At 46.4% G+C, this 12,934-nt stretch overlaps 1 long non-coding RNA gene across 3 annotated transcripts in view; it reads right to left on the minus strand.

Moving 5' to 3' along the window:
* Positions 1-917: 917 nt before the first annotated feature.
* LOC309622384 overlaps positions 918-12,934 on the minus strand; it is a 38,162-nt gene continuing 26,145 nt past the window's right edge. For all 3 annotated transcript variants that reach the window (XR_014240820.1, XR_014240821.1, XR_014240822.1), the window contains exon 4: positions 918-1,023. This is a non-coding gene — a long non-coding RNA (uncharacterized lncRNA). The remainder of the gene's footprint in view (positions 1,024-12,934) is intronic.

A 12,934-nucleotide genomic window follows, 5' to 3' on the forward strand; every position in this document is an offset into this window, starting at 1 on the left:
TGCTCCGCAACAAGAGAAGCCACCGCGATGAGATGCCCGCACACCGCAACCGAGAGTAGCCCCCGCTAGCCGCCAACTAGAGAAAGCCCGTGCACAGCAATGAGAGACCCAGTGCAGCCAAAAAAATAAATACGTAGAATAAATAAGTTCAAACAGTAAATAAATACATAAACATAAATTACAAAAAAAAAGAACACCTAATGCAGGTGGGAAGGTGGGAGGGCCACTGTAGAGGTCATCTATGCTACATGTACAAGAACCCCGAGAGCACACCAATCGGTACCACACTTTTCACTGCTGTAGCCGATCATTCCCCCTGTACTGCCACACTGTAGCACTCCCTTCCCTCATCTACTGCTATAGTCTCTTTGGAAGGTGTTTCCGAACTCTTGTTATCAGAGTGCCAGTTGAACTGTCCTCACTTCCTTCATTTATACCAGGATTGAAGACCTTGTGGTCCGAGATCCTGTCCAGAGAGCAAGCAGGCTAAGGCTCTGTCTTTGTTGATGTATTTCATCAGAAAGGGCTCTACCCCCTCTCCTAGTTCATGGTGTGAAGTGTTCTTGGCCTCTCGGGAAAGTGGGGAGAATGGAAAGGACCCTATATGAGAATGCTAGGCTCTGTAAAACATTTCAGGTTTTTAAAAATAAGACTCATTTTGTATTGGACTGACAACAGTCCTATGAAATACAAAGAAGGCCGAGAATCAGTGACAGGAAAGGATCACCAGTAAGAACTACAGCAGTCACCGCTTACCTCGTAGCATAGGGCACTGTCCGTGATCCTTAAGAAGAGTTAGTAGAAATGCCTTGCCCATCTTGCCCCTGAACCCCTTGAAAGGTACACGACTGCTGTGTTGGTGTTTAGGGGGAGCATCTCACTTACCAGGGACTGACTTCTCCCTTGATTCCTCTGTAGTGATGGAGACTTCCCCGCTGATGAAAAATTCCCTGGGATTGCAACCTCCAAGCCAGACAGCTTTCCTATGGAATGACAGAGAACTTGTCAAGGTGAAACACCAGTCTGCGGGAGAAAGGGAAGAAGAGAATGATGGAAATCGTTTCTGGGAAACTATTTTTACATTATGTGTTGTTTGTTCCCGGTAAATAAACTGAAATCTTCTTAACAGTACAACAAAATCTAAACCACTAAAGCCAACAATACAGGAGTATAACGTTCGACAAAAATTTCTTTGGCTGCGCAGCATGTGGGATCTTAGCTCCCCAACCAGGGATTGAACCCACGCCTGCTGCATTGGAAGCGCAGAGTCTTCACCACGGGACCACCGGGGAAGTCCCAGGACTATCACTTTTAAAGGAGAAGGTACAAACCCCTCGGTTCTATGAACTGGAGATTTTTAGTAAGAAGTCAATATATTTGTTGTTAGGCACATTTTATGTTAGGCTGTCTCCCTGCACAGGATGCAGGCGCCTTGAGAATGGAAGTCATATCCCTCTATAGTACGTCCCTCTTCTTTCTGCTTTGCAGTTTGCTGCTCCACTTGTTCAACCCCACCTAGTAATAACCTATACTTCCCTTGTTCCTGTTTTCCCATCTGGAAAACAGACAAAAGGCAACCAAACAACGCAAAGGTCTCAACAAATAAGGGATATCCAAAACCAGAGATGGCCAGAACTTCTGTACCCCTGATGAAATAGTCCTCATACAAAACCTGATAATCAAATTCCTTAATGCTAGGAATCACAGTGAAAAATAGTATCTGAACTGACTTCTGTCAGATGAGTGAGAACTAAGGTTAATTCAGTGTATCTGAAGCATAGAAAGTGAGGGCAAAAGTGGCACAAGATGGGGCTAGAGAAGCAGAGAGGATTCTAGACCACGCAGAGTCTTAAAGGCCAACAGTGTGTTTTCTATTCTCAAAACAATGCTTGTGAGCGATGTTTATGAGCAACGTTCCAACTTGCTTTGAAGGTTTCTTGTGTGAAGAGTGGATTGGAAGGAAACAAGATATATGGACACCAGTTAGGACCTAATCGCAACAGACAGGCAAGTTCAGTATTAGGAAGTTGAGGAAGAGCTGGCTGACAGATTCCAAAGAAATTCAGGAGATGAACTGAAGCGGGCTTAATGGGGTAGGAGATGGAGGAAAGGAAGGTCTTAGGGAATTCAAGGGTTTACTGCACACATGAGCAAAGTCTCAAAATTAATCATTTGAACGTACAGAGGCGGATCTCCCAAATGACACCGGTTAGGAAGCAACGGTACGCCCTTTAGAATTCCTAGAGACAACACAAATCAACTGTTTCGATGGAAAATTCGGCGGGACTCTTGATTTCCATGGGAATACAGAGAAAAGAGACACTGATCTGGCTTGCAGGTATATTTAGGAAGTTGTTAGCCGGACATCACCTACTAGTATCATGTAAGTAGGCCGTCCGAAGTAGGAAGCTTAGGGGAAAAACCTGGAGGAAAACTTAAAAGCTTAAGCCACACCTCTACACTACACCACCTTTCACAATTTCTTCTCAGATAAGCATCATCCCCATCAGTGAAGAAACTCGTTCGTACCTCATAATAGGAAAAACAGGCCTAAAGATTCAATGTGTGTCTTGGGAGGTCCCATCTATGCGATATCTTCCTGGGACCAGAAAAGGCCCCAGGAAGATCCATCTCTGCACCCCTGAAAGCTTACCACCAAGGAAAATGACTAGGTCCATAGATTTCCTCCCTCAAACCAGCTTACCTCACACATAGATCATTAGCAACTCCGCCCTTACTCACATTATCACAGTCACAAGAGTGGTTAGGGAGAAAAGCACTAACCAGGGGAACTAAAACAGAGGCAATCCAGGCCAAGCTGGGCTGGTGGCAGATATCTTGCTCCTTACGCTCGGGTGCATAATGCGACTCACCACAGTGCCTTTTTCACAGACCCTTTTGAACGTTTCTCCACAGAATCCAACAGCTCAAGTTAGTTCATGACGCTTCAAGGTCAACAATCGTCAAGAGAAAAACATGCAATATGTCTTACAATGTTGGATTCCTTACAAACAGGACAAGGAGATAACCATGTAGACAAAACCAGAGCATTTGAAAACATCTGTATTCTACAAACACACCAGTGAATGCTATAAATAAGGTACTATGACATAAAACAAAATGAAAACTAGATGTGAGACTGTTCTCTTCAGTGTACAGACTTCATGGCAGTTGCTGCACACTATCTAGCTACTTAGATCTTTAACTCTCTGTTCTGTTAATACCAAATGAGGCCCAAGTGTGTCAACCTGTTTCCCACAGAAACCAAAAAGTCTACATGCATCTCTTTTCTCCTGTGCCCTTTCACCTTACCTGCTCCCAATTCTCCACCAACGTCCTCCTCTTTCTCTAATTATTCTCCTCTTCATTTTGCTTGGCCTTGCCCCCAAGCATGCAAGACAGAGAGTCCTAGAGGTCCAAGATTCTAGAGTGGCTGTTTGCAAGGCGGAGGAGATTACAGTAACTGCCACACTGTATATACTTCTGTGCAAAGAAAAAGGGACAGTGTTCAGAATGTCTCTCACATATAACAAGAGCTGGAGATGGCAGGATACCTGTGTGGCCCAAGGAACTAGAGCTAGCAAATTATGGGCCAAACAATTGCAACCAAAGGCTGGAAGAGGAAAGGTCTGCAACCAGCTCTGTCTCCTAGCTCTCTGGTATTTGCTGCCAACGGGCAGAGTCTATTTCGTGAAGCATCAAGCACTGAAAAGAAGACTCCTGCTGCTGGAAGGTGACAGGAAGTAACGTCCAATGCAAGATCAAGGCTTGTCCTCGAAGCAATGCCCATAATGGAAGAAAAAAAAAAAAGAGAAAGCGGAAGAGAAATGTTAAGTCGCAAGTCCAACCTGGCCCCCAGCCTAGCCCAGCCCAAGGAAGGTAGGAGTCAAGGAGAAGAAACTAAAAGAGAAGAGCCTTGGACCACAACATTCTCCACAAGGTACACTCAACAAACTTCACCCTACTCTTGAACCAAGTTACAAAAAGAGCTTCTTAATCCCTACTTTGGCTCCTTAAAAGCTGCTATCAGTTCACTCATTAGACACATATGATTTCAGAACAACTGTAATAGTTCAAACTAGATGGCTCTTTCCTTCCTAAGGATTATTAATTAAAGAAGATCTATATAGCTCTAAGTATATGATACATAAAATAGAATACTCTGTAGAATATAAGTAACTCTTAGTTCAGTGTATTAATGAACGTCTGTAAGAAATGTGGCAATGATTTCCCTAATGGAAGAGCCTGGGGGAGGTAAATCTGTCTTCTAGGATTTCCTCCCCAGAGCTCAGAAACTCAGGTGTTGTTTTAGCTCTCCTACACTCTCTTCACCCAAGCCCGCCTTCCTGTTGGGGATCGGACCTCCCTATTGGCTCTCTCATACCTTTCAACTGCCTGCTTTGTGACATCACTCTCCTACCAAACCTACTACCACTTGGTAGAGTCTTGGGGTTTCCGTGGAGCTGTTTGGACCAGTAACCAGTGACCTCTGTACTGGACACGTGCGCCGTTCAGCTGCAGCCACTCGGACATCCTCTAGTGTTGTCTCCTCATCCCTGGTACCTGCAGTGGATGCTTCCTCTTCTCTGACCATGTCAGGTAAGAAAAGAAACGTTGGAAAGTTTTGCGTTCGATTTCTTTTGCCCCTAAATTGAGTAGGAGATTCAAAATAGCATGGAATAATGAGGGAAAGTATTGAACTACACGTCTGGAGACCTAATTTCAGTTTTGACTTTGACGTTTACTATCTGTGTGACTTTGGACAAATCACTGGCTGTCTCACAAAGCCTGTTGCTTTCCTTAACTGTTACGTTAGGATACCACGTTGGGTTGATCACTCTGATCCCCTTCTTTTCCAGTATTGAGCCTTAAAGGGTACCCATGTAGAAAACGAAATCAGACACTTCTCAAGAGTGTTTCAACAGAAACATAGAAAAGTCAGGGGACATAGAAAACTAGCAATATATACCAAGATGTTTCATCTCTAATGGTCTCCCTCCACTAGGATTTCGACTAGTTGAAAAGAGAGAATAGGGAGAGAGGATGGAGAGTACTGGGCTCTACAGGGAGGCACAGAGTCGAGCGTAAGGAAGTTTAGGATGGTTTTCATTAGCACAGGCCAACAGGCACCAAGAGATGGGAGAAAATGTAAGAATGAAGAGGGAAAGCATAGAGGAGCTCTCAAGAAAAACGGAGTTTGCAATGGAATGCTGATGGGAACCAAAGATTTTCAATTAAAGCAGAAACAGCACAGAGGGAAACCTGCTCAGAGCAGGGCAAAACCAAGTTGATGGTAGCAAACCCTTACATTAACAGACTAAGAAGGAAAGTAAGGCCAGAACAGGGGATCACCAGGAAAGGCAGCTTATCAGAAAAGTCATACTCCGTTTTCTTTCTTTTATTGCCTCTCTGAATACAGTTGGCCACTTGACAGTTTTGAATATAAACATTTTAGAAATACGTTTTAGAAATGATGCCTCCTATAAACAAGCAACCACAGTGGTTATCTAGGGGGCTGCTTTTCAGTGTTTTATTCTTTCTAATTTTTAAACTAGGTAGACATTTCACCAATTCAACATTTTAAGTGATATCTTCTAAATTGAATCAGAAGGACTATTTTCCTTGGTGTGATATGTAGGTTCTAAGGCAAGGCTGCTTTTCATTTTTACAGTTATTTCCTTCCTAACACAGAGAGCACATTGATCAACAGCCATCGTTCGCTTGTAGATCTTAGCTACCGAAGAAGAAGAAGAAGAAGAAGAAAAAGTCAAGCCCCACATCTCTAATTCCCCCCACTTAGGGAATTCCCTGGCGGTCCAGTGCTTAGGACTCGGTGCTTTCACGGCCAGGGCCACGCGGCGCGGCCAAAGAAACAAAACAAACAAACATCCACATTTATCGAAAACCATATTGTGGAGTCCTGTGGATTTTCTTACATTTGAAAATCTTTTTTAATTGGATTCTAGGCATGATGGTTTTTTGAGGTTTTGGGATGCCATCTTCCTGGATGCTGAAGATGATTCTAATCTAAGTTCTAGGATAAATCCAAAAACCTTCCTGATACATTTTAAGCTTCCTTTCTGCTTATTATATAAGCTATATTCATTGAAATATATATTTCTCCTAGGCTTAATACCTCTTACTTGCTGGGTAAAAATATGAAGGAGCACAATAATGAAACTCTTTTACACTTATTATTTTGCTGTCTGCTTCGTACCGGTTTTCATTGAAATACTTGTCTATATGTGTTGTGGCTACCTATACATGCACATTTATTGCATTCTGTTGCTTGTTATGCATTTTTTACTGACATACCTTCTCTGTCTGTATGCATTGGCTAGGAATTCATTCACCTCTATCACCTCCATCGTGTCTTCTGGTTAATAGTATTCACTAAAATAGAGTGGGCAAAATTCACTTTCATAATATTGCATGGATAGTACAGAATGCCATTTGTTAGTAAATTCATTAGGCTTCGATACTTGCCACATACCCCAGTTTTCATTAATATCTATGGATTTCTTTTTCGTTAACGTAATATGCTTGTCATGATTTTTCTTTGTCTTTCTAGAACTTATTGTATCTTCCTCCATATAAATCATACGCAATAGATCAGCTTATTCATCTATTAATTATTACTGCTATTATTATTGGTGGTGGTGTTATAACCACTTTACAGGTGAGGAATCTGAAGTAATCAGATAACTCTTCCCTTTCCAAAAGCACTTAAGAAATCCACTTTCGGGTAATCATTTTGAGGTAGGATGAGAAACCAGGCTTGAAGAGGGCAAAAATGACTCTTTCAATTCACCAGTTGGACTGAGCTGTACGTCACCTCTAGGTAATAGCGTGGGAACTGCACAAGCAAAGGGAGACACTGAAGACGACAATGGTAACAGCCGTACTGTTTTCTAATGGACAAAAAAAATGCCTATATTATAAGTTCTATTTCTCCTGCTTTCTGGCAGTATCATGCTCAGAGTGGAGTCCTGGCAAGGAAGTCAGGATACTTAGGTTCTGAAACCTGGTAATGATACTAACATAATGAGAGAACTTGAACAAGTCAACCCGACCTCTCTGAGCCTCAGTTTCCTTACTCACGAAATGAGACTGAGAACATCGAAGTTCTCTAAGGGCCTCCTAGTTCTAAAATGCTTCCAGTCTAGGAAATAGCATAGAAGTCAATACGAGTGCAGGCTGAAGGGAAAGACAGGGCAGGGAGAAGGTTGCTTCCAGCCTAGAGAACAATCTCTGAACCACACCACTTGGCTCTTCTGCCCGTCTGTGCCCAAGATGGGAGCACAGGCAGTTAATAGAGAAGAGTGGAAAACTGCTCAGTCCTTACAGCCATCATTAACTGTCTGATTTTGGGTTTCTCAGGAAGTAGTGATAGTAGAGGTGTCCTGATAGCAAGAACCTTCAGATGATGCCGTTCCTCAAACGTAGTGAGAATTTCTCAACCTCCCTGAGTTTTTCATGACCCTCTTGTTCTTACAGAAAATTTCCAACATCCATCTCTACTTGGAACTCTAAATTCTCTGCAGCATTCTCCTCCTGTGGTGAGCAATGCAACTTCCCTAACACGAAGTGTCTGCAACTTCTCCAGAGTCTCTGCCCCTGCCGTCAGTTCGGCATCGGCTACCGGTACCCCTTTCCAGACACTCATGGGTAGTGCCTACCTTTACCAACATTCTAGCACGACTATGTTATCTGGAGTTACTGACCACAGCCAGATCTCCACTTCAGCTGCTTCCTATCCAGGTGTTCTTGAGTGGGACATCACAGCAAGCACTGAAAAGAATTCTTCTTCACTCGGAGACTTTACTCTGGCACTCACTGACCGCCACACAGCTGCCTCCTCCATGTTTCTGGCAGCCCAGTATGATAAAACTTCAGACGCCAAGAACATGGTCCCTCTACATCCATCGCTTTCTGCCAGCCTTGCTCAGGGAACACCATCTCAGATTCCAAATCAGGGGCAGAGCCGCCTGTCACTTCCCTGCCAGGACGGAAGCCAGGTATATTACTATAACCAAGGCACACTGGGGTCTTTACTGTATGGAGAACTTGGCTCCTGCCCGCAATCCTACGGCTCGGCGTCATACACAGGAAGTCGGGCCTCTGGGCAACCAGAAATGGGAATGGGACTGAAGGAGATTCAGCCCACAAATATCCGACCACCAGCTTCCACCTCTGCAGTCTGCCACCCTGTGTCTGCTCAACGCATCACAGAAACAAGTTTTCAAGGTGAGTATAACAAACGCCAGAGAAAGTTGAAGAATGAGGTCGGCATTCAAAAATGGGGTCAAATCGACAGCTGGGAAGGGGTGTAGAGGCAGGTAGAATTTAGATCCTGAGCCTTTAATAACCACTACCTTCGCTCAGTGCCCTCTGTTTTTAGACTCTATATGAGAACACCTAGGGCTTCCCTGGTGGCGCCGTGGTTAAGAATCCGCCTGCCAATGCAATGCGGGGGACACGGGTTCGAGCCCTGGTCTGCGAAGATCCCACATGCCGTGCAGCAACTAAGCGCATGTGCCACAACGACGGAGCCTGCATTCTAGAGCCCGTGAGCCTCAACTACCGAAGCCCGCGTGCCTACAGCCCATGCTCCGCAACAAGAGAAGCCACCGCGATGAGAAGCCCGCACACCGCAACCGAGAGTAGCCCCCGCTAGCCGCCAACTAGAGAAAGCCCGTGCACAGCAATGAGAGACCCAGTGCAGCCAAAAAAATAAATACGTAGAATAAATAAGTTCAAACAGTAAATAAATACATAAACATAAATTACAAAAAAAAGAACACCTAATGCAGGTGGGAAGGTGGGAGGGCCACTGTAGAGGTCATCTATGCTACATGTACAAGAACGCCGAGAGCACACCAATCGGTACCACACTTTTCACTGCTGTAGCCGATCGTTCCCCCTGTACTGCCACACTGTAGCACTCCCTTCCCTCATCTACTGCTATAGTCTCTTCGGAAGGTGTTTCAGAACTCTTGTTATGTGAGTGCCAGTTGAACTGTCCTCACTTCCTTCATTTATACCAGGATTGAAGACCTTGTGGTCCGAGATCCTGTCCAGAGAGCAAGCAGGCTAAGACTCTGTCTTTGTTGATGTGTTTCATCAGCAAGGGCTCTACCCCCTCTCCTAGTTCATGGTGTGACGTGTTCTTGGCCTCTCGGGAAAGTGGGGAGAATGGAAAGGACCCTATATGAGAATGCTAGGCTTTGTAAAACATTTCAGGTTTTTAAAAATAAGACTCATTTTGTATTGGACTTATAACAGTCCTATGAAATACAAAGCGAGCCGAGAATCAGCGACAGGAAAGGCTCACCAGTAAGAATTACAACAGTCACCGCTTACCTCGTAGCATAGGGCACTGTCCGTGATCCTTAAGAAGAGTTAGTAGAAATGCCTTGCCCATCTTGCCCCTGAACCCCTTGAAAGGTACACGACTGCTGTGTTGGTGTTTAGGGGGAGCATCTCACTTACCAGGGACTGACTTCTCCCTTGATCCCTTTGTAGGGATGGAGACCTCCCCCCTGGTGATGAAAAATTCCCTGGGATTGCAACCTCCAAGCCAGACGTTTTGTGTGACACAAAGTCAAGAACTCCCCAAGTCCTGCAGTAGCAGAAACAGCCACATACTTGAGAGTAACCCACCATCTGAACTTGGGGACATTTCAGTGACAGCTCCAGTCCAGAGTGCCAGGCGTCTCCTGGCCCTGCCTCCAGCTCCAAGCCAGGGACAAATAGAGAGTAAGCACGTGGATGATATCAAAACCAAGCTTTCAAAGCCTCTGGATGCCTACCAGATCCCAACAGAGAACCAAGATCCTCCACTACTCCCTTTAGGAATCCCTGATATTCACCAGCCGCTGGCCTGCACCGATCCCCTCAGCCAAGAGGAGCAGCCTGGTTCTGAAAATGCTGATCTGGGAGAGAACAGCCGGAGTCGTCAGGACCTAGGGACACTTGAAAATGGGATTGAACCTAGCAGTGGTCTTGCAGACATTACTACACTGGCGGAGGATATTCACCTTCCCCAGCTCTTTAATCCTTTGAAAGATCTTGATCAATCCCAAGGTCCCAACGTGATCAAAGCTAAAGACACCAGAGCCATTAAGGTGAATCAGGTGCAGGAAAAGCCAAGTGTCATAAAGGTTCCCTCTGATCAACCCAGGAAGAACAAACAGAAAGCCTCTGAGCCTATCAGTGGCGCTCCCAAGGCCAAAATCCAGCCAAAGAATCCAGAGTGCCCGTTAGGGGGAGAAGTGGTTACATGCCACGCTGCAGTCAGTGACAGGGCTCCTGTGAACACGGCCAAGCACTCTCAAGGCAAACCTCAGAAAGCTGCATCCAGAAAGATCAGCAAAACTAAGAGCCACGGGCAGGAAAAGACCAAAAGGACCAGAGGGAGAAACAAGGCTGAGGAGAACAAGCAGTCAGGGAACAAAGTCAAGGCAGAAGAGAAGCCAGCAATCCCCCACACGAAGCGAAAGGAACACCAAACTGAGCTTCTCCAACAGAGCTTTCAAAAGCCTCGAACCTCCCTTGGCGTGCGCATGCTGGAGTCTGTGAAGGTTCTTCATGCGCTGGGGAAGAAGAATGAGACGAAAACTGGGCTCTCTTCCTGTCGGCTCTTGGGAAAGTCAAGCAACCCCAAAGACCCCCAGCCACCCCCAGCTATCCAGCCATGGCGGCATACCCCACGTGAGGGGAAGGGTCCTGAGAAAACGCAAGTCCAAGCCCAGAAACCAGACAGCAGTGCTGAAACAGAGTGTCCGTCTCCAGCCCAGTATGAGCGGCCTCCTCCTGGGAAGGTCAAGTTGATACCTCTGCCTTTTTCTGCCTGGGACAAGCCTCAAGCTCGACCCGCTCCTCGGAGGCCACAGTCTCTGGCCTCACATCGGCCTGCTGGGGCTTACCGTGCCCAGCCTGGTTCTACTGACTCAGCTCAACCTGCTGCAGCCAATTCATCCCAGCCAGCTCCTGCCTCTTTGCCAGGCCCCGCCAAACCAGCTCAGCCAACTGTGACCAACCCAACCCAACCGGCTTGGACCAACCATACCCAGCCTCGTGTCCCTCAGTCTGCTGCTCCTAGGCCTGCACCCTCCAAAACTTCATCTGGCGCTCCTCTCCAGCGGGGGAGCCTGTTCCCCCTGCTGTGAATAAGCGCCAGTCCCCACCCAAGCTCCAAACCCAATTTCTACTCCAAGACTTTAGCAAGCAACGAGTTCCATGGAGGGAACCCAACGTGCCTGAGCCAGTCATGTCAAAGCCCATCGAACAAGAGCAGAGGCCAGAGCGAGAGGCCATGAAGAGGCGGGCTCAACAACAACGGGAGAATGCTGCCAGATACACCTCTTCGGGCAAGCTGCAATTTTTCACCGAGAGGGAAAACGAAATGGAAATTGCCGACTACTACGGATACGTCAAGTGAGAGCTGCTAGGATTCTTGGTGCCACCTTGGCTACCAGCTGTTCTTCCATACACAGGTAAGACAGGTATAGAACTGAATAAGTAAATGGAATACAATTAATAGACGAGTAACAAACCTTTCGAATTTTCAGATGCTGCTAACTGGGGCGTGAGAAAGGAAGGACTGAAAGTTGGATGGGAGAATGAAGGAAAGGGGTAAAAACTGAGCAAAGAGGAAGGAACTTGGCCCAGGGCTAGGAAGGCCAAAAGAGACGTATGGATTTAGGAAAGGAAGCAGGAGCGAGGATGAAATGGCAGAAGTAAAAAGCAGGGTCAGAGGTCTGGGTTGAAAGAACACAATTGGAGTAGAGTTGAAGGTGACAGAAGATGAGTCTAGGTTTACTAGGAGAAATAGAAAAAGTCTCTCGGGGACGCTGGCCTTAAGTCTCACAACCACCAGATAGGTATTTCAGAAAACAAGAGGTTCAGGACACATCTCTGAAAGGTCTGAGTTGCCTTATTCAGGTGTGACTGTAGTGGGGGAATAGGGAAATCTACCAGAGAAGTGGCTAGGGCTCAGAGTTATCCTAGGGGCAGCTGACGACAGGGGCAGAGCCAAGGGAACTGCTGGATCAGGAGGCCCACGAACAAAGCAGGGGCATAGCCGCCTGTCACTTCCCTGCCAGGAAGGAAGCCAGGTATATTACTGTAACCAAGGCACACTGGGGTCTTTACTGTATGGAGAACTTGGCTCCTGCCCGCAATCCTACGGCTCGGCGTCACACACAGGAAGTAGGGCCTCTGGGCAACCAGAAATGGGAATGGGACTGAAGGAGATTCAGCCCACAAATATCCGACCACCAGCTTCCACCTCTGCAGTCTGCCACCCTGTGTCTGCTCAACGCATCACAGAAACAAGTTTTCAAGGTGAGTATACAGACGGCAGAGAAAAGTTGAACAATGAGGTCAGCATTCAAAAATGGGGTCAAATCGACAGCTGGGAAGGGGTGTAGAGACAGGTAGAATTTAGATCCTGAGCCTTTAATAACCACTACCTTCTCTCAGTGCTCTCTGTTTTTAGACTCTATATGAGAACACCTAGGGCTTCCCTGGTGGCGCCTGCCAATGCAGGGGACACGGGTTCGAGCCCTGGTCTGCGAAGATCCCACATGCCGTGCAGCAACTAAGCGCATGTGCCACGACGACGGAGCCTGCATTCTAGAGCCCGTGAGCCTCAACTACCGAAGCCCACGTGCCTACAGCCCATGCTCCGCAACAAGAGAAGCCACCGCGATGAGATGCCCGCACACCGCAACCGAGAGTAGCCCCCGCTAGCCGCCAACTAGAGAAAGCCCGTGCACAGCAATGAGAGACCCAGTGCAGCCAAAAACATAAATACGTAGAATAAATAAGTTCAAACAGTAAATAAATACATAAACATAAATTACAAAAAAAAAGAACACCTAATGCAGGTGGGAAGGTGGGAGGGCCACTGTAGAGGTCATCTATGCTA

Source organism: Balaenoptera borealis (genome assembly GCF_965194805.1).
Source record: "Balaenoptera borealis genome assembly, contig: HAP1_SCAFFOLD_2364, whole genome shotgun sequence".
Classification (NCBI taxonomy): domain Eukaryota; kingdom Metazoa; phylum Chordata; class Mammalia; order Artiodactyla; family Balaenopteridae; genus Balaenoptera; species Balaenoptera borealis.